The sequence below is a fragment of the Lepisosteus oculatus genome, chromosome 14, assembly GCF_040954835.1.
Source record: "Lepisosteus oculatus isolate fLepOcu1 chromosome 14, fLepOcu1.hap2, whole genome shotgun sequence".
Lineage (NCBI taxonomy): Eukaryota > Metazoa > Chordata > Actinopteri > Semionotiformes > Lepisosteidae > Lepisosteus > Lepisosteus oculatus.
The window spans coordinates 9,890,802-9,912,615 of record NC_090709.1 but is presented as its reverse complement, the minus strand read 5'-3'; the positions used below and the strand labels follow the sequence as shown (position 1 = coordinate 9,912,615).

General features: G+C 40.2%; 2 non-coding genes across 2 annotated transcripts; both read right to left on the bottom strand.

Moving 5' to 3' along the window:
• Positions 1-936: 936 nt before the first annotated feature.
• On the bottom strand, positions 937-994 carry LOC138243819 (U7 small nuclear RNA). The gene has a single exon (XR_011192437.1). It is a non-coding gene; the product is annotated as a U7 small nuclear RNA (small nuclear RNA).
• A 10,142-nt stretch (positions 995-11,136) lies between these two features.
• On the bottom strand, positions 11,137-11,230 carry trnai-uau (transfer RNA isoleucine (anticodon UAU)). The gene is made up of 2 exons: positions 11,193-11,230; positions 11,137-11,172 (listed from the first exon to the last, which is right to left on the bottom strand). It is a non-coding gene; the product is annotated as a tRNA-Ile (tRNA).
• Positions 11,231-21,814: the final 10,584 nt, after the last annotated feature.

The following is a 21,814-nucleotide window of genomic DNA, read 5'->3' as shown; positions in this document are numbered from 1 at the left end:
GAAACAAAAACACATGTACCTTACCAAACTTTGAGTACAGGCGATTCAGGGTGATAATACAAGACCATTTAAAATTAAACAAATAAAACCTGTCAACAGGCAATCCTAACTACTAATAAAAAACTGAAGTGGCAATACACAGTAGGTGATATTTGGGTGTAAATTAAATCCATGCAAGAAGAGAGTTTAGTGTTATTCTTCCAAATCTGATATGCAAATGAGAGATCTGGCTCAGCCAATCACAAAGCTGCCATGGTCTGGAATGGAGCTGCTCTCCTCTTCTTGTTATTGTTAAAAAATGTAAACAAATGACCTGGAATTTAAACACAGCCATTAGATTGTAGTTTGACAGATAAGCTTGTGAACCTTCTCATAAGATATGAAGGACAAGGACTAAAAGAACAATAAACCCTGTAAAGAAAGTTTACTGAAGCTGACATATCCTGCCTAACACAAGATTTCAAGAATGTAAGAGCATTTCAAATTGAACACAAAACGTGTAAAATGGCTTTCAAACTAACCTGCTCATAAAGAAGATGTAGAAGAATGTGGTTGTAACGTTCAGTGCATATAAGAAAGAGACCACATGGTTTTGTTTCAAATGTTGTATGCAAATATGATATCTGGCTAACCAATCAGAAAGTACTTTGCTTATCCAGCATCCTATCAAACAACATTTGCAGATTTACACACAGTAGTTCATTTAACAGTTTCAGAAATATACATGAACAAACGCAACTGTTTGTTAGGTTTTACATCTTGAAATTAAAGGCACAAGAACATTCTGTGCAGGTGGCCAGAGGAAAGAGCTTCACTAAAAGTCAGCTGACAACAGCAGTGTTCTTGAAACTATCATACAAGATCTTTTTATTCATAAAAGTCCCAATTAAATTGTTTGAAAATTATTGTTAAACACATCTATTTTTTTACCAGAAAACAGGCTTTCTGACTTCAGAAAGCCTTCTAGACAAATACTAAAAGAGCAAAAAATCCAGTTGGTGAAAAAAAACAAAAACACATATACCCTACCAAACCTCGAGTACAGGCCATTCAGCGTGATAATACAAAACAATTTAAAATTAAACAAATAAAAGCTGTCAACTGGTAATCACAGCTACTCATAAAAAAAATGAAGTGGCAATACACAGTAGGTGACTCTTGAGTGTAAATTAAATCCACTAAATTTAGTGTTATATTTCCAAATCTGATATGCAAATTAGAGATCTGTGCCAGCCAATCACAAAGCTCCCATGGTCTGGAATAGCGCTGCTCCCCTCTTCTAGTTATTCACACTGGTGTTAGGTTGCATATTAGCACACCATCTAATTCAGTTGTTTCAGAAAAAAAAGTAAACAAATAAACTGGATTTATTTGTTGGAGCTTCACCAATCAGTTTTTCCACCAAATAAATTGGCTTTCTGACTTCAGAAAAACCTTCCATTTATTTTTTAAGAACTATTTTAATTTCACAAACAAATACAAAGAATCACAAAATAGGAAACTTTAATAAATATACTGAAGTGGAAATCTAATAAGTAAATTGATTCTTAAAAATGTAGAGAAATATATTGGTGCTTTTAGATAATATATTTCAAGGATGTAACTGCTGTGCTACAGAATTTTAGAAAACAGTTCGTCAACAAAGTACACTGTTTAGGTTAGTTTAGAAGACAATGTACCAAAACAATATATGCTGTCTGGGTCATTAGAATTAGCTGAAAGTAACTGATAAGCTTTGAATAACAAATCTAGTTTTTCTTCTCTCGCTCTATGATGTAATTTGTTTTCTCTTAGAGAAAGGGGAAGTTTTAGAAGGGTCCAAGTGCTGAACTTTTTTACAGCGCAACGTCTTATAAAAACCCTGTACTGCTTGTAACAAATTGAGTCTCTGGTTGCACTTTGCGAAGTGGCAGCAGGGCTCCCAATATTGCAATATTGAAATAAAGATCTTACTCAGGTGAGAACTCTCTTTTGTGGCTTCCTTGATAGTTATATTTCCATGACAATACCCAAAACAATATATATGAAACCATCTCTTTAGGTTATAGTGCTCTAATAATGGACAGGGCCAGGCTACCTGCTCCCTTGACTGGAACCTCAATGCCTTTGAACACCCCCATGTTCCTCAACCTCCTGTTTTTATTCCGTCAGCACCTCTGAACTCAGTTCCATGAAGGACTATAGAATACTGGCTTAGCCAGGTGCGAATGTCCTCCATCTTTGCAAACTCTGAGAACAAAACTTCATGCACAGTTGAATGTGGATCTTCCCATGGGCCTGAACTATCACTCTTTTTGACTCAAACAACTCCACACATTGTTCAAAGCAAGGGGAGGTAGCAGTAACAACTTCAAACGTTTTCTCCACATTCTACAGATCTCTAGAAATAGAGGAGGTCAGGCTGCAAAAGTGGGGGAATGGAAAAAATCTCCTCTCCAGAATGTGGAAATATTTTCCTGGATTGAGTCCTTTTCTCTGCAAGTCACTCCTCCCCACCTTGTGCAGTGTAGTGATTTTCACGTTCTCTTAACACACTGAAGGGTTTCAGTTCGAAAGCAGGAGGAAACAAGCGATCTCTTTTATCAAAAGTTTAGCTCTCCTGACAGTGCTTAACGGGGCTCTTTTCTACACTGAGCTGCTTATTTGGAAAACATAAGGGAAGAGAAAAGTTTCCCTTATTGGGAGTTTAACCCAGGCCACCTGGGTGAAAATCCAGAATCCTAACCACTAGACCATACAGGAGCACACAGCCTCACAAACAATGTGTAATTTCTGTCTTTATAGCGCACTTGTTCCATAGCTAGCTGGCACTCAGAGTACTGCAAGATCTATTTACTGAGAATTAGTTGAAGTATAACGTCAGGACTATAACCCCAGCTTTCAGGGGGACTGCAACCTTAACACAGAGCCTTAGACCACTCAGAAAAGGTTTGTTGGCTTTTATAAGTAATTACATGTGTGAAATCTATGTCTCTCAGGCCTGTGAGACTACATCACAGAAGTGCAAACTTGGAGGATGGGCTTAGTAGATAGGGCAACAATTGCGACACGCGCCAAGCCTCTTATGTCCACTGCACATGCAGACTTTGAAAGGGGTCTCAGATTTTATGGGTACTCAATTCTATACGACACTGGCAAGACGGAGTAAAGGAGCAGACCCTTTAAGAGACAAAAACAACACATTGTTACAGCCAATGTTAATTAAAAGGGCAGCACAGCGTTGGAACTACTGTCACGGATGTTATAAGGGCATACCGTGGAATGGCCAGGAGAGCAAAATAGGCCCTATGTGTAGTGGCAAAACGGGTGTTAGCCCGTTTAGGAGGTCAGATGATGTCGGGTAGAAACTTAAGTCCTCAGGTCGCGGAGGAGATGGCCTGGTGCTAGGCAGGTCTGAAGACATATGAACCCTCAATACTGAATGAGGAGGAAAGGGTGACCCGGAAATATATAGCCCCAGACAAAGACAAACCAGAAGGACAAGCAAAGCACAGGGAAACTAGGACAGGACAGAGTGGGAGCGCCCTCTAGCTGTAGAGGGTGTGACAACTATTAGTTTTGAGTGATTGAAATCCATTTTCAATGGTGCTTTTCCTGCTCATAACATTACCAGTGAGAAAGAGGATTGTGAAACCCCCATTGCTTAAACAGCGAGTGTGTTGGTGGTTATAGTAAGAAGTTTCCATAAAATGAAGCATTATATTTTTGTAATACGTTTAGTGCCTATAAAAACTATTCACCCCCCTTGGCCTTTTCACATTTTATTGTTTTACAGTATGGAACCATGATGTATTTAACTGCGAATTGTTGCACTCATCAACACAAAGTGCTCTATAATATCAAAGTGAAAAAATTCCAGACATTTTACTAAGTCATCAAAATAAAAAACACTAACCCTAACACTCAATACCCAGTTTATAAGGTGAAAAATTATGCTTGAAGCACAGCAAAGTTCTAAAACCAGCATTTGAAAAGCACCCAGAAACATAAAATGTCCAGTTCTCAAAAGTAAAATCTTTAGCTTTGAAAGATTGTTATCCATGTTTTCATTTTTTCTTTTTTTACATAACATGCTTTCGAGAAATAAACCGCCTATTACAATGAAGGCAGCATTAGCAAATGTGCATCTAGCTTTGTTAAATAAAATCAGGACGTTTACCTGTCTCAAATTGATCACTCTTTGCAGGCACACTACGGAAACCCAGGGATGTGAGCTGGGAGAATTGACTCTTACAAAGAGTGTTGACCTAAGAGAAAAGGACTCCTCCTCTCAGTAATACATTTCCACATGTTGAAGAGTCGATTTTCCCCATTGCTTTCCCATATTTTTTGGTGTGGTTATTGATCACTGCCAGTTATCTGCCAAGTCACAGTGAAACTGTTACAGTGAAAAGATTAATACTATTTATTTTATTGGAATACATGTGTAATGTCTCATTCTTACAAGCAATTTTTAAGGAAACACTAGTGTAAATTATAGTGTAAATAGACAGGAGCTATTATAATGTTAAATACTAGTTGTGATAGGTGAAGCTGCATCCAAGTGCTTGGTATGAATAGGTTATCTACGGAGTCTATGACTTATCTACTCAGATGAGGAGCTAGATCAGTCCTTTTTTTCTTAATTTGAGTCACCATCAAGATGTAACATGGTCAAAGATGAACAGGAAACTTAATTAATGAGAACACCTGTATCACCCAAAATTGAATTCATAACCCTGAGATAAAGAGTTCCATGCTCTACTGACTGAGCCAATCAGGCACTGGTTAAAGTGCCAATCTAGTCCCTGCTGACGTCAATTTGAAAAGGTATACTTGCTGGCTTTTAATCCTGTTTGGACCGGAGTCTAGTGAAGCACATTGTGTTCTTCATTGATTACTTAAAGCAGAGCAAATGTCAGTGTAGCGGCGAGGCTTATTAATAAGAAAGAATTAAGTTCATCTCTGTTCATCTCTGTGGTGCAGCCACAGAGAAACTATTCATGCAGGCTGATTTAAGGTTTCCTTTGATAAGGGACAGCTCCCAAAGGGGGATGCACTTAGCTAAGCCTGGCTATCATGATCAATGGTCATCCATTGGCGCCTATCTGTCTAGGGAGTGCCAGTTGGACATCTGGACTGCATTCCTAAGTGTCAGGAGTAAGTGACTCATATCTCACCTTGATCAACCAATCAGGGACTGGTAGGGCCGAGTAACCCACGTGGGACTCTGATGCCCATGGAACTTTCAGCCAATCAATGAGCTGAAGTTCCTCCAGGTAAAAACAGGCAACACAGAGATTCAGGGAGATTCAGTAAGATTCAGTGGGATTCAGTAGAATTCTGTGGACTATTCTAAAGGGAATTCAAAGGAGAATTCCAGGGCAGGACAGCCCAGGAGCAGAAGGCTCCCAAGGGCAGGACATTCTCGCAGCGCGCCTCCTGACCATCCTGAGAATCAGCCCGGACCACCACGGAACGGCCAGTGTGTCCGAGTGCCAGAACTTTCCTTTGTTCTAAGAGTCTAGAGCGGAGGTTGCCAGAGAGTAACCAGAGGATCCACCCGAGGTTAGCACCAGCAGCAGACCTCGTGAACAGGTCAGAACTGTGGAGAGCTGAATCACTATTCAGAACTAGCTCTTCATCAGGAACGAACCGGTCCTCTTCCTGACTTGCTGGGACCCACAGTCATCTTTTCTCCTGTGCGCAAACTTTGCTAGTTAAAGCCAACACTAACTAGCCGGTCAGTGAGCATCAGCAGCGCACCGTCGCAAGCCACACAGCACAGCCTGGCACGAGCCAGAGAGCGCGGATTGGACAGCAACAGCCTGCAACTGTTTCTTTGTGCCCGCAGGAGATCTGAATCCCCAGAGATTGGATGAGTATTCAACTTCACTGCATTACTGCTCGAGAATTCAATTGTTATCCCAACCAGTTGATATCAATTTAATTCCTAAGAGTTATGTACTTGTTTTGAGTATCTAATGTAGAAGTTATAACCATGTTCATTTATGAAACGGTCTAAATGAATGATATACTGATATAATGAATATAATGATATACTGAACGTATGTCCTCTTGATATATGTAACTCTTCGTAACTGACTGAATATATACCTTTTGTATTCTGATAACCCTCTCAATAAGAACTGTTAGGTTTACATGCATATTCTATGTATTAATAAATGTATCCTCGTGTATTAGTACCTGTGTGTGTGCGTTGTTTGAGTTATATCGCATGGTTGGATTCTAAAGCCATCAAAAGAATCATTTTGTGATTTACTGCTACAATTAATAATTGTCAGTAGAACGTCTCTACTTAGTACCTGTAGTCTCTGATGGCCCACTTTGAGGAGAGGGGTATCACCCAGTCCTATTTTCCCAGTCTCTGTTCAGGTTACAATAGAAATCCTCTGCGACTGTATTACATTCCTCTCAGTTTGAATTGGCTAGCTGTGCCAGTTTCCTTGTTCCTCACCTTCAGGTGTTAAAAGTCTGTACAGTACCTCTGTTTCAATGCCAATGTCTCTCGTTGTCGTCAGTTACTGAACCAGTAGATCCTTGCCTCCAGGTATTAGAAGTCTCTGCAGAGTTCCTCCGGGGTCTTGCACTCTGCAGCTTCCCTTGTGCTGCCTGTGTCGTCTCCAGGATCCAGTGGGAATCGGGAGCCCCCTCTGTTCTGTCTCAGGTCTTTTTATCCCTCTCCTTAGCCAATCCCTTTCACGGGGGTTTCCACTGTCCCTGTCAGAATCAGGTCTGCCCAGTATTTTTCCAGGAGGAAGCTTGTGTTGTTTGAGGGGTGTGGGAGTGCTGAGCTAGGTGTCATGGAACCTTATCAGTTCACCCCTTGGTCTGGCTAAAACTGACTCAGCGACTCCTCACACCTCCAAGTCTCGATACCTAATTGCTCCCTGAACGACTTGGGTTTGACTGTTTTTACTGACTGTTCCTGTATTAATTGGGACAACTGCAGTCACCCCCTTGAGTGAGAGGCAACATTGACACCATCCTGGAATTCAACATAACCTAATCAATCACAGCCTGTTACTGCCTCAATGACCCACACCCTGTAACACAAATCAACATAACCCAATCAATCCCAGCCCGTGACTGCCTCAATGACCCACATCCTGCGACACAAGCTTCACCTGGAGCACAATGGCTGTGTTTTCAGCTACGGAAACTTCCTGTTGACAAGTCGGTGTTTGTGTTGCTTTTTCTGCTCAATGGAGCTGTATTAATGCAGGCACACGTGTTTCCACGGCAAGTTATTTTATTAGTGCTCACAAACCAACACACCGCAGACACCTCTGATACTGTCACTGCTTGTGGACCCCGTGTTCCTGCCGTCAGCCTACTATACCATGTTCATGCACATCTAGAAATATTACTGCTGTAGTACAGGAGCGAAAGACGAAACGAAAGCACACCCAGTTTAAAAAGGCACATTTGTCAACTACTGAACTTCACAAGGATGGGATTCACACCCACATGTGCAGAGCACAATGGATTAGTAGTCCATCACCTTACCACTCCACCACCTCATCCCAGAAGTTAGCCTCCTGACATGAGTTAGTACTCAAGATGGTCGTCTTTCCTCTACTCAAGGATCATTTTCCTCTTCCACCTGCGATTTCACCATTTTCCTTGAAGATGTCAAACATAAAAAGCATATTGAGCTCCTTGGACTTGAAATTACCAGATAAAAGCCATTTCTCATCACTTGCTCAGCGAGCAGGCTCAGCGCACACAGAACGCAGGTATCTCAGAGCGGTGTGTCTAAGAGGCTGTAAAAGGATAGTGCTCTGTTGGTGCTGTGGCTTAGCTGGTTAATGTGCATGTCTAGTAAATAAGTTTCTGGGTTGAAATCACCACAGTGCTTTTCTCCTCTCTTGCCATGCAGAGTTGGTCGTTGTGGACAGCAACAGGTGTCTGCCTTAACTTTAATGGAAGTGTTCATTTCTGGAACAACTTTTTTAAAAACAAATTCCACACATATTGCGATAGATAAAATACTAATCTTCCCTGTCAGTGCAGAATAATTAGTGCCAGCTGGCATGAAAACGACAAAAAAATTTTTTTTGTCTTTAGCGTAAAACCTGTGAATGTAGAAGAAAAGATGACGAGTGTCAATTTTTATGGCACCGTGAGCTTGTCCTTCAGTCAAACACGTAGGTAATTCAAACACACCCAGAGATGCACTTTGAATTAGCTTTGACCTAAATACTATCTACTCCAGATGTGATTGGGCCTCTTTCCACATCCTGATATATGCAGAGAACACAAGCTTTTGGCACGAGTGAATATAAATGTAAACATAAATACTATTCAATATATCGGAATTTTGTTGTATTTAAAAAATATTTTAGCTGGGGATCCTCAAATCAGGAGTGTAGAAAAGAACACCGTTAAACACCGGGAGTGCAGAACGTGATAAAAGTGTTCTTTAAACAAAAAGTGAAAATAGTGAATTTGTCTTTCACTTAGACGTTCATTGAATGCTCAGTAAACGATAAAGCAGAGGCTCGTTTTGTGAATTCTCCTCGCATCAGATTGTCTTGCTTCGACCTTTAAATTGTACACTGTGTAGACCCTTCACTCTCCCTAACTCAATTAAAGAGCTGCAGGCAAAAGTGCCTGTCAGTTTAGTTCAGTGGTAGAGCACTTGCATCTCGTGTATAAGGCTTTGTTTTCTACTGCCACTCTGGATTTCTTTTTAAATGCAACATCTTATCTGTGATTGTCTTTCATGTGACGTCCCCCGTGTGTGAATTTCAGCATGACACATAAAATCGTTTGAGATGCTATTTTTAAAACAGACCAAACGAAAGACCTAGTAGCTAAATACAAGTAGAAAACACGTGAATCTAATTGAGAAAATTTGGACTGGAGCGATGTATAGTATTGTAATGGTTGGGGGTTCAGGCGGGCACCCTTGCCATTGCCACTTAAGTCAGCCCCCCACCGTCGGGGACTCAAACCTGCGACTGCCACCATAGCTCAACAGGGACCCAGCCGCTTGAGCTTAAGGACGGTCTCCCTTTAGTTCAACAGGCTGGGTCCCTGTTGAGTGATGCCAGAGGTCTGGGTTTGAGTCCCTGACGGTGGGGGACTGACCTGATGTGGCAGTGGCGAGGATGCCCATGTGAACCCTGGAGCGTTACATTGGTGTCAGCAGTGGAATGGGATAGCCCTTTGCTGAGGTTGGTGAGTTAAGCGGGGGAGAGTGTAACGCATACGGCCACCATTGAGTGTGTAAGAGCCGGCTTACCAGAGCGGTGATGTCACTGCCCTTCAATGTAATAGCAGGGCCACAGCTGCAGGACTGAGGGAGATTGCTCTTTAGCTCAACAGGCTAGGTCCCTGTTGAGTGATGCAGGAGGCCTGGGTTTGAGTTCCTGGTGGTGGGGGGCTGTTGTGAACACCGGAGTGCTACAGTATTACTAATGACAGCACAAAGCTTACAGTGGTGGCTTTAGGGTATCAGAGCCAGTGGTGCAATGGATAATGTGTTTGACTTTGGCTCAGAAGATTGCAGGTTTGACTCCTCCCTGGCTCGTTAAGCTTTTAAACTACACTTCTCAGCGTACACAACCCTTCTATCGACTGGATGAGTCTCCCGTTACGTCTCCAATTCTTTCCGCACATTCTGCTTGTTTCACCACCGTTACTGTTGGACCACAGCCACAGAATCGAGGAGAGATACGGTTCCGATAAACTGTCTTAAATAATCATGTTTAAAAAGGTGACAAAGTTTATTTTTCTTTAACATAACCTTACATTTGCCTGTTCAGTTCAAGTTATTTTCTGTACCTGCAAATTCCCCAATTTTTCTGCTGTCTCCTGAGACAGACATGTGTCAAATCACAATAAGTAATACAATCTATTCAGTTAACACCCAGATGTAACAGAACACATTTAAGACTTACACCCCCTTTAAATATGTATTTCCTTCATTTCAGTTTTCTTACCTCCCCAGGATACCTGAAAGTTCACTATCCCATATTAAGGACTGTACATGCATTACCGGTAATACAGCTACTAATAAAGATATACATTAATCTTAATTATTAATAAATTACACTTTTATTAATAAAGACATGTATTCATCAAATTCATTGTGAATAGTTGTGGTGTCTAGAAAACAATTTTAGCTACAGTAAATATTTCAAGCGAGTGGTGCGTATGTTCGTTACTTTGGGACTATATTATTTCCACTACATTCAGAACAGTTCAAATGCGATCGACTGTTCCTCTACTGAACTACATAAACCCTGTGAAGAGGTGGTTCAAGTTAGTCTCCTACATCGGTAACATCTAATGGGCAGCATATGTTATTTTAGGTTTGTTGCAATTGAGAACAGGTTTAGTATGGAGCTGCTGACAAATTTCAGCAGCCACGTTCGTTGCAATGACCCGTTGTAGGGTCATTGCCAATCAGCTGCAAGAAAAAAAAACATCATTTGTGCCTTTATTTAAAAAAAAGAAAAACAGAGTAGTAGTTTATGTGGTAATTTCAGGTACAATGTAAGAACTTAAGTTAACTAGTCCCACAGTAATGCGTGGGGTCCTATCAATAGAAAAAAAATACTTGTAACCCAAAAACACAACAACCACGATGCGAGAAGCCTTCCGGGAACCTAGGTAAATCACTGTAGTAGTCTAACGACTACAGAAAATAAAATAAAAAAATACTTAAAGGAACAACTTCAAAACAAAAAGAACATTAAAAACAAATCTGGGAAACAACAAAAACAGAATCTAATGCGAGAGCTTTTTCAAGTCTTCGGTACACCATCGTGCTCCCTTAGTCCCAGTAGACCTCTCATCTAAGAAGATGAGATATCTCTCATCTGTCTGTGTAGAGATCAGCTGGGGGTCCACAGCTGATGGGAATTTAAGTAATGACCTGCGTCAGCTGCAAAGGAAAAATTATAGGTTTATTCCATGCTGAAAAGAGAAGGAAACACAACGTGGACCCTTCTTCGGGTGTGACGTGGAATAAACCTTTACCTGTTCCTTTGATGTTAATTTAGACTGGATCTCCAGCAAACACCTAACAGGCTACAATCCCGTTAGATAAGGTGTTAAGGACGACCTATAAGTAACAGTATCTAAAGTGGACGGTTGCTTTCGGTAGCTAAAGACAGGCTACACTGCTCCAGGTGAGGCTCGAACTCACAACCTCGGCATGACTCCGCTGTGCACTGCTGTATAAGTACCGTGCGCTGACCGATTGCGCCACTGGAACCACATAGATTACTTTCCCTTCACACACTGACGTTGCACAAACACAGGGTGAAAACGATTTCGGCATGTTTTCCGTCTCTCCGTGGGAGAAAGGGACAGTAAAAGAGCGAGGAAACTACAAGGGAAGAAAATGAAAAAATAGTGCTCACTGCCGAAGAGGGAGGAGAGAGATGGTCAGACACGTAAATCAGCCCGGCGGATTTACACTACAAATTTGTCATTTGTAGTGACATTTATGAGTCTTCATGTGTCTGAAACTGTCCAGTTTGTATTTTCGTTTCACAAATCCAGTAAACGAATAAGACAAGGCACACTGCACATCTGCGGAACATCACGTCCGAGTTTACAGTAACACCAGAGATTGAAAGCGAAGTAGTTTTTTATTAAAGTTCAAGGAAACCTGAATATGTTTGCTAGAAGTATTTCAGAATCACAGTGAAATGTAGTAGGATTGCTGCACAGATCTGCAGTCTGCAATTAGAATACGGTTTGTGCGTTGTATAAAATATACCATTCAAAACTTTTCTAAAACTGCAGAGATACATTTCGGAATGCGTCTTCCTGTAAAAATAAAATATCTATTTTATTTGACGGGCGCTATAAGCAGAGTCTGAAGCCAGCTCCACAGAAGAACTATATTCTTTACTTCTCCTGCCATTGCAATTTGCGCACAGATTTTTTTTTTCAAAATGTATTAGCCTTGATGGGAAAAAAAACTAAACTGTCTGTGCGGTGGCCAAGTGGTAAGGCATCGGTTTCGTAAACCGAAGAGCGCGGGTTCAAACCCCCTCCGTGCCTGGTTTGCGTGCCACGATATACCTTTATCTAAATCGTCAATTGTCTTGCAATGTAGAAATCTCTGTAATAATAAGAAAAGAAAAGTAGTTAATAATCCTTTGACAAAGTAACGGGCATCCTCCACTGCTTGTCAGGATGGCTGAGTGGTCTTAGGTGCCAGCCTCAAGAACTCAATCGTGTGTAGTGACAGTTGTTATTCACAACCCGGATTTCTATGGAAGCCCGTTTCCGCCAGGGAGTAAAAAAAAAACCGCTATGGTATCTCAGAATTGCGACTTAGCAACTCAGAATTCCGACTTTATATCTCACATTTGCTACTTCGAAATAGCCCATATTTCAATGTCTGTCCTTTTGTTATTGTAACGGATTCGGGTTCTAGGGCTTGTGCCCTCTTGAGTTTAGCTCAAGATGCAACAGGATTATAAATGAATTCTCCCGCCCTACATTCCAAGATATGGAATCTTATTTTTCTTGAAGTTTCTGATGTTGGTCGTTATTGGAAATTGCCCGGTGATATCGACTCAGGTAGTCAGTTGTTACGTGCTGTAATTCGATACATGCAAAGCATTTGTATTCCCTCAAATTATTAATAAGGTCAATAATGTATTAAACATTACATGCCACTTTTTCTCCAGATGATGTTCACGGTGGAACAGTGAGAAAGGCGTGCCTAGATGTGCTTGAACCAGCACCTTACTATCATTTTAGTCCCGACCTGACCGCACTGAGCAATGGTACAACAGAGACTCCAACGGGTCGGTTTTCTCCATTTACAGTTTTTGGGTAAAAAACAATCTGAACTTTTAAGCAAGTATTTTATTTCACATTTTGCAAAGTGTAAGTTTTTCTTATAAAACGTTGTTTCAGAAAGAAACTGAGTTGACGGGAATAGCCCTGTCAGTAGAATATTGAACTTTTCATCTCAGCTAGTTCTTCTGTGGAGCAGGCTTCAGAACTCTACGTACAACGCCTTTGATGTCATTTTATTTTTACAGCAGACGCATCCGGAAAGTTTTTTTTAACTTTTTATTTGAACAACAAAATAGATTCAATATAAACAAGAGCACTTATAACATCAGTAGAATCGTCAGGGGTACATAAAATAATACAATTACACTTTCTGAAAACGATTAAACTACGTAAATGAAGATAAGGTCCGCACAGCTCTCTTGCAAAGTCTCTTGCAAATGTATTTGGGTTTGCTTGAACCTTTAATAAAAAAGTGATCTGAGACTTCCTACCTCCCAGTCTATAATCTCACTGTAACTAAACTAGGATGTGATGTTTCGCAGATGTTCAGTGTGCCTTTACGCTTGGCATGTTCGTTGCGTGAGCTCCTCACTGCGTGTCCTGTACTGTATTGTGATTTCGTTGAGATTATCTACGAGGAGTACAGCGACTAGAACGCCTTGAACTTTTTTTTCGGTATATAAAAGAAAACGCTAAAGCACATACAAAGTAACTAACATTTCCTATATGTAGGTTTTCTGATTATGTCTCTACTTATCTTTCCACTTAAATTCCTTAGTGACAGGCGAATTCTTTCCGATATTTGTTTTTATTAAAAAAAGTAAATTTATCATAACCTATATGATTTCTTACCAGCGTGGAGCTCGAATTCACAACCCCGAGATTAAGTGCTTGGTACTAGTTGCGCCACAGAAAAAATGAAATCTCTTATTTATATTAAATACTGCGGCTCCTGACCTTTTCTTCTCGTTAGAGAAGAGGTCTGGTCTCCAGATTATCAACTATAAGATCAGACCGTGCTCCTTTGTAAAGCAGTGTTGGCTCACATTGCTTATATGGGGCAACACATCAACTCGAAGATCGCTGCTGTACACGCATGCCCCCCTTCACTGAAATAACATAGACGAAGGAAACTCTCTTGTCTTGGGCTGCTGTCACCCGGATTCAAAGCGCAGGTATTGCGGTCACAGCACAAAGTACTGACCACTATACCATCGCGGCGAGCTGGGACAGACTATCGTTAATTTAATTCAAATGCTCACAGTGTCTTTAATCTGATGGATTCATATACTGTGCTCATGAGAAAGTCACAAACCTGTCATCTACACACTGTTCCCAGATAGGTGATTCCAGATTCTACAGCTCTCTAGGAATATTGGAAATCAGGCTACAGAAATGGAGAAAATCTCTTCAAAATGTGGAAATATATTCCCGAGACGAGTCCTTTCTCAAAGGTCAACTCTGCTTGCAAGTCACCCCTCCCCACACCGCGCAGTGTAGCGGTTATAACCTTCTATTAACACACCAAAGGGCTTCAGTGAGATAGCGGGCAGAAACAAAGCGATCTCTTTCATTTATACGTTTTGCACGCCTGACGGGGTTTTAGGTGCTCTTTTCTACACTGAACTGATCATTTGGACATCGTAAGGCAAGAGAGACACATTTCTATGTAATCAGGAAACCAGGAATCCTAAGCCTTAGCCCGTTAGTGCCACAGAGAAAAAAAAACGTTTCAACGAGATAAAATTGCAGGATTAACACATTTTTTTCTTTTTCGTAGAGCTTGTGTTTTGTTTGATTTAGCAAATTGTATACACTTTATTTCTGACACATGACTAGAGTATATTTAATACAAGAGCGCTGAACAACAATTTTCATCTACCGTATTGTAATGTTTATATATAGATATCATATAATGTTTTTGTATCCACGCAAAACCTCGCATTAAAGTGAAGTTGATAAACTTTGCTTGTGACATATTTAACATATTTAACAAGGCACAGTGCCGAACTATTAAAATACATCAGAAAAGTACCCGAACTCATCTAATTTATGTATTTGAAACGAACGGATGGGAGACTTTAATATGAAATTCACTTTTAGGAGTTTTCGGAAGTCTGGACTCAGATATACAGTGAGGGAGGAGTGCTTTGACTTCCTGCTTTCAGCTCGTGCATTGTTTCTACTTGTGACCACCAACAGAGAGAGCTTTACCGGTTCACAGAAACGTCCCGGGAGTTTTCTGGGTTAAGAGGGAAGAATAAATGTAATAAATGGAGATGTTATTGCCGCTGGGGAGTATGAAGGCGGTTTAGCGAGGCGGTGGCGTGTAGAGGGAGGAGACGCGCATTCCGCACGGGCAGCGCAGAGCAATGAGTCACACCTGCTGCGCGCTGAGTCCTGTCCTATATAACCGCTGAGCCCGGACACACAGCCTCTCCAGCCAGTGCTGGAGATTTTAAAAGGGTAATTTTTTTTTTTAAATAATACTTCAGAAGGTGCAGAAACGGACTCTTTTGCTCAGTTGAGACTATAGGAATATGTGTTTCTTTTCAGGCTGTCAGGAATAGCGCTTATTATATTTTTTTCTCAGACTAAACAGTATCATTGGGTTGAATTTCAGTTAAACGCCTATTTAGGAAGATCAAGAACGAGTTAGGGAAGACAGAGGTGGAGACTAATGGAAGTTATGAAAGCCGTTAATGGGTTGTCTCTGCTTGAGCTTGATTTAGACCTTAGTAGTGCAAAGTCTAGGGGTTAATTGCAACAAACTGAGAGTGACGTACTAACAGGCGTTCAACCCGTGTTTAGTACGCAGCTGTGGTCTGAAGTTGTGCTCCACTTTAAGTCCAATTGCAACGAACTTTGCTGCTGTGCTTAGTCCACAGCACTGTACTAAACCTTTTCTCCGTTACAACGAACACAAATTAATAGTTGTTGCCCGCTAGAAGTGACTAAACTAGTGAATTATTTTAAACCACCTCTTAATATGGCTTGAGCAACTTAGTACCATACTTGGTGTAACGAAGAATCGCATTAGAAGGCTCCAGAATATAGTGGAAATAATATCGTTACCACGTACTGAATTTATGCATCCGTCGCTTGGAAACATTGTAATATTTAATTAAAATTGCTTAACACTCATACCACTTCGTTATGAATAAATGTGGCTATTTACAAAAGTGACACTTACTTATTATGTTGAATGTTAATCATTACTAGTAGCTGTGAAGTTTAAGGTGCTAGGGAGTGAAGAGAACAGAACCTAAGCTATTATTTATAAAAATGTAGCATGAGCCTTTTATTTGTTCTATAAAATTGAGGAGTCAACTGGATAGATTTTGTTAAATATTTTAGTGATGGGTCTCCGTATTTGTGGTTATCCGAGGAAAGCAGGGATGAGGAGGAAATAGGTGGCACCCAAGCATGTTAAAGGAAAAAACTCAGCATCTTAAGTGATATATGATGGTTTACAGTCCCTTTTCTGTCCTGTGGCTGTGATCCAATGACTGTGTTGAAACAGCCAGGGTTGTGCTATCTCTTGATGGACTGGTATGCAAACCAAATGACAGACAAGCAAAGCGTTGTTTTACAATTCTGAAAGCTCGTGGCTTCTTGTGTTTTTATGATTCCTGTTATAGTGCTGGTCTTGCAATGTTGTTGGATTGTGCACAGGTGTCAGAAGATACTGTCATAAAGGATAAGCATGAGTTAGCAAAACAACACGCCAGCAAGCACTTCCCCACTTTGAAAGGAAGATGTTGGAACTGATTAAAGAGCTTAATCTGAGCTGACACAGGAGAGAGAGAAAATCAAAATTCTGAAAAGTAAGCACAAGGCACACCCTGCTAAAGAAATGTATTGCCTTAAAAAAAATGCTTAGAAGGTCAGAGGAACAATTGTTGTTGTTGGTTTTTTTTTTTTGCTCAAGTATTTTTATAAGTTTAATTTCCAGTTCTGTTAAAAATAAAACTTAACTTTACTGGTTATTAGTCGGTGTCTTTTGTAACGATTTAGCTATAATGATGTCTGCTTATTCATCTGGAGTGTTAAACAAAATTAATGCTGCAATTATACAGTAGTGTTTAATTTCAAATGCACAGCTGCGATTCTCATTTGTTTCATGACTAATTATAATTGGGTATCTCATTAATAACTATGTAGCCTCATGAGATGAATTGTAGCCTAAATGCAATTCTTAAATAAAAAACTAACTGATTTGTTAGGAAATTTCATTTGAATTTAAATGAGAAACAGAAAAGTAATTGAATATTAACGTGACCTACATATTATTCTACTAATCAGAAGTGTTCTGATGTACAGTCCTCTCCAGTTCGGGCTAATTAGTACAACAAGGCCGAGCCCTTGGAACCGGATTAAGCACAAGTTGAGCTGAGCTCCAACTTTGTTCCACATGTTTTTTGCTGAAATTGAACTCGGAGCAGGAGATAATCTCCACAATGTACCATACTAACTTAGTACGCGGCTGTGTTTTAACTCGGGAAGTCCATTGCATTTGACCCTATGGGTTTCTCTGCATACACTACCATAAGGGAGGAATGGTGAGTTAGAGGGAGGGCACCAGTTTGGTTTATCAAGAATTCACCAAACTGAGTAGAACTACAGATCCAACCATTCAAAATGTGCAAGGTATGCTGCAGTAAATCGCAGTGCTCGTTCCGCAAAGAACTGTAGGATACCGCATGATGTATCGAAGTAGGGTGGAATATCTTGTAAAACCACCAGGTGGAGCTATGAAAGCTCTCATGTGCAGCATTTGGGCTGTTGCCAGAAAACACTTGGTTTTGAATCCCTGTCAATGCTGAGGGACAATCTTTTGTCAATTACAGAATTAAACAGTCTAAACGGTATATCCAATTTAATAAGTTTAAGCTTTGTATTGCATTGTTAAACATCAAACTGGTTAAAAAGTACACTGGAGTGTTATAGAGGACACAAATTGTGTATTGCCTCTTACATTTAAAAAAAACATTCATTTTAATGTGATATGAAAGATTAATAATGAATAACATTGGATAGGCTGTAAGCTCAAAATATTACTGTAGTCCACTTTCTTTCTAAACATCTGCATCAATTTGTCTCATTCGCCCATGATTACTTAAACATTTTGCCTGCCCTTTTCAGCTATAGCTTTGTTTGAACCTAGCTCCTGGCATGAGTTTTCCTTTAACAAAAACATTTCTTTGAAAAACTAAAATAGTAAATTATATTGATTTGTTGCTATTTCTAAACATCACAACATGTTCAAAGTTAAGTGATTTATTAATAACAACAACTAATAATTTCAAACTGCTTGTATTCTAAAATTGTATTTTGTTTGGGGTGATTTGTCACTGTTTTCACAAACTTGAATTTATTAAACATCTGAGATAGGGTGTTCTATACCTCTGTTTACTTTCTGAAACTCCATAGATATTTCCTGTTTTCACACAGATAAGAATAAACTGCACATGCAAATCTTTTCACAGGCGAAAAGATGTTCTGTGCTCAATAGCTCTTTAACACAGTGCGCATTATGTCATATCTTTAAGCATCAGTTGAAGCATTCTGAAGTCTGACAATCGTAAAAAGTTACCAAATAGTATTGGTGAAACTGTTACCTGTCCTGGATAAAGCGATTAGAAAATAGTTGGATTTACACGTGTAAGAAACTTTCTGATTTTAATGGGATACGGAAGCTATTAATAATAAATGACATTGGATGGTCTAAATGGAAAATATATAGAGGGGACATGTTGAGTCTTTTCTTTTCAGCTTGAAATTAACTTTTGCCTACTACTGTATATTCCATTGCAGCCAATTTAATGCGACGCAGCTCCATACTTCTCACAAAGTCTAGGCTAGGTGTTACATCCCACTGTGTTTATGTAGATTAGACAGTTCTATGGGGGGAGGGGAAGGAACTTTCAGTTTTCTGGTGTCATTGTTGGCCTTTAACATAAGGCAACCAGCAATCAAATGTCCTGTTTTTTCTTAAGTTGAACAAAGACGTGCCACATGCATATGGTGTGATATTGTATACTTTTAAAGCTACTACAGTATAGCTTGTGGGAAATACATTTGTCCTGTATCAAAGTTTAACTTGTTCAGAGCACCCTACATTACAAACTGAGTGAATTCAACAGTATCGACGGCTAAAAGCAACATGTCAAAATGTTCCCAAAATAAGAAGTGAACGAGTTGAGGATTCGATAATAGAGTAATCATAACAATAACTCCCGAGTTGTTTCATACAATCCAAATGAAAGAAGGACACTTAAATAAACATGAAAAGACAATTTTTTCATTAACGAAAAGTAACGTCACACTCTCTGTTTAATCTGATTGTTTCATTGCTGCACAGACTAAAACCAGAGAGAAGCATTTTGTTTATCCTATCATGTATCGGTTTCCAATCATACAAAGTAAGTTTTGGGAATCTCCAATTGACCATGCCTATGCGTTCGCGGAGAATGCAAGGCAAGGCCCTTTTGTCTCTGGACCAGTCGACATTTATGGATGTGGTTCACTCCTAGTCACAAAATTACAAAACAGAAAAGCGGCGTAGTGGTCGGCTCTGGCTGTCCCCCCGTGCCGACACACTGCACATTCAATCCCCCCCTCCTTCTCTTGACTGATGGACAAAAGGTGGAAATCTGGGAGAACTGTACATGGCATTGGCATCTGTGAATTCTGCTGTGTAGATAGTGCTTCCTGAGGGGAGAGAGACAGTGGGGATGGCATCAGCCAATTCCTGGGTGGTGGTGAGCAGAGAGGACAGGATGGAGTGTCCTAAGGTGGTGTGTGCTCTGCTGGGGGTGGAGGGCTGTGTGGAGATATGCATTGCACCGGGCACAGCAACCTGTGTGGCAGGGACGGGCACTTTTCAGGAGATGAAGTTCTGTTTGGAGACCCGCTGCTGTCGTAAACACTCCAAACAGGTGCTCTTGCTTTTTTTACAAAACTTTTTACTTGCTCTTTTTGAAAACGGAGACCCGCAGCCTGTGGCAAAATAACGGAATCCATGTAAGAAATAACGTCACACAGGAGTATTCATCAGTTACGGAAGAGATGTCAAAATCTTTTATTTTCATCCATCTTACCGCTTTCTTTTTCACTGTTCCTATAGTCTTTGAAGATTGTTTAGTGTGTGCGAGGTTTCCTGAAGAAGAGGCTGTGAATAAAACATTTATAATAAATTATACATTCTAGCACAACAAAAATACCTTGGATTTTGAAATACAATCGGGTATTTCAAATGAAGCCCCTTCGCACTTTGCAGGCCAGAGCAGCTGAAGCACGACGTCTCTTCCTGTAAAAAGTCTTTACCAAGACTCTAAATATCTGACTTTCAGTTTGAAGCGGTACAGCGGATTCCAGGGCACATTCATTCTTGATTCAGGAGATATATATATATATGAGTGTGCTAATGGTTAAAACTGTGTTTACATGAGGAACAAGCGGTAACATTTTCATTCCGAAAGAAAGCCAGTCTGTGCCCATTTCTCAGCGTGCACATTGTCAGGAACAACAAACCCACAGTGCCAGCAAACCTATCAATAGCCTGTAGGTACTGTCATTGAGCAGAGTAAAGTTAGCTTGAAGTTCGAAAACGATTTGGCACACCTGCAGCATTTTCACAAAACCTCTTAGGGTTATGAAAACACTTGCTTAGTGTGCAAACTACATTGTGACCATTTTCACAGCCTTCACGATGTCATTTTTAAGCCATCAAAACGATTAGTGAGCTAATTATCTTTTTAAACCTCTGGTTTTTCATTGATGTGTAACTATGCACTAACTGGAACCCGGGGGACTGCTGTGTACACACGTTCACAATGCAAGAAATACTGCTCAATAGGGCTTTGTGTAAAAAAAACAGTATATCACCATAGGAAGCAGGACAGCGCAGTCTCCAATTACCCAGACTGTATGCACAGGAATAAAGCTTTGTTTGATTTCTGAAACCCTTTCTTAATGTCCTGTTTTCATTCAGGTAAGGGTCAACTATATATACACTATAGTGCTGACAGCGGGAAAATTAAAAATATTCTTTACTCAGCAGCTTAATTAAAACAGCTCCAATGATGTTCAAACCGATTTTTTACACAGAAGACTAATACAGCTTTGCATTCTGAATCTCATTTTCTCATGCTTTTAATTAATGTGGCATTCTGCGCTGGGATAGGGGTATGCTGTTCACAAACCAATAGCATTTAAACTACAGCACCCACAATGCTGCAACCAAGTGTTTTACACACCAGACAGCCCCCCTCACCTTATACAACCTTGCTTGGGGTTGTGAAACCTTTTTTTAAATTATTTTTTCAATACGGCACCATTAAACATGCATTACACTGGGATGGGGGGTGCTATTCATGAGTCAAAAGCTTCATCACAACATCTGAAAATTTTAGATTTGACATTCTTTTTATTTCACGCTTTCTTTTAGTTTTTCCTAATTTCACATTTTAAATAAGCTGTATCTGTAGCAAATCACAATGAAGGTGTGGTATGCAGATGTGACTGTGTAACCATCAGGCACGAAGGAGAGAAAAACAAAAAAATCTCTGGGGGTCCAAGGCCTGATGGTTGACCTCCCCTCCAGGTATGACAAGTAGTTACTAGAAACAGTTCACATGCACCACCATGCAGATTGACACGGTGAATTTTATTTCCTGTATTATGTCAGGCTAGATATTAATGTTGAGTATGTCCCATCGACTGGGTTGAGCAGTACAGGATCTTGAGTTTTGTAAGGACTCATATCGGCTGGGTTCCTTGCTTCAGAAATCCAGGAGGATCCCTTGTCATGGGGGACAGAGCTCAATATCAACCAAAGGCACCGAAGAGAGAACAGTGGCAGGCATGGTGTGGAGAAAAAAAATGGGTTAGACACAGAAAAAACAATTGCAACGTGGTTGTCTACTTACCCACCTGATATCTGTTTCTGCACTTCCTAAAGAATTAGATCACTCAGGATCAATAAGACTACAGAGATGATGTAGAAGACTATAGCATTGTTAAATATGCTTGT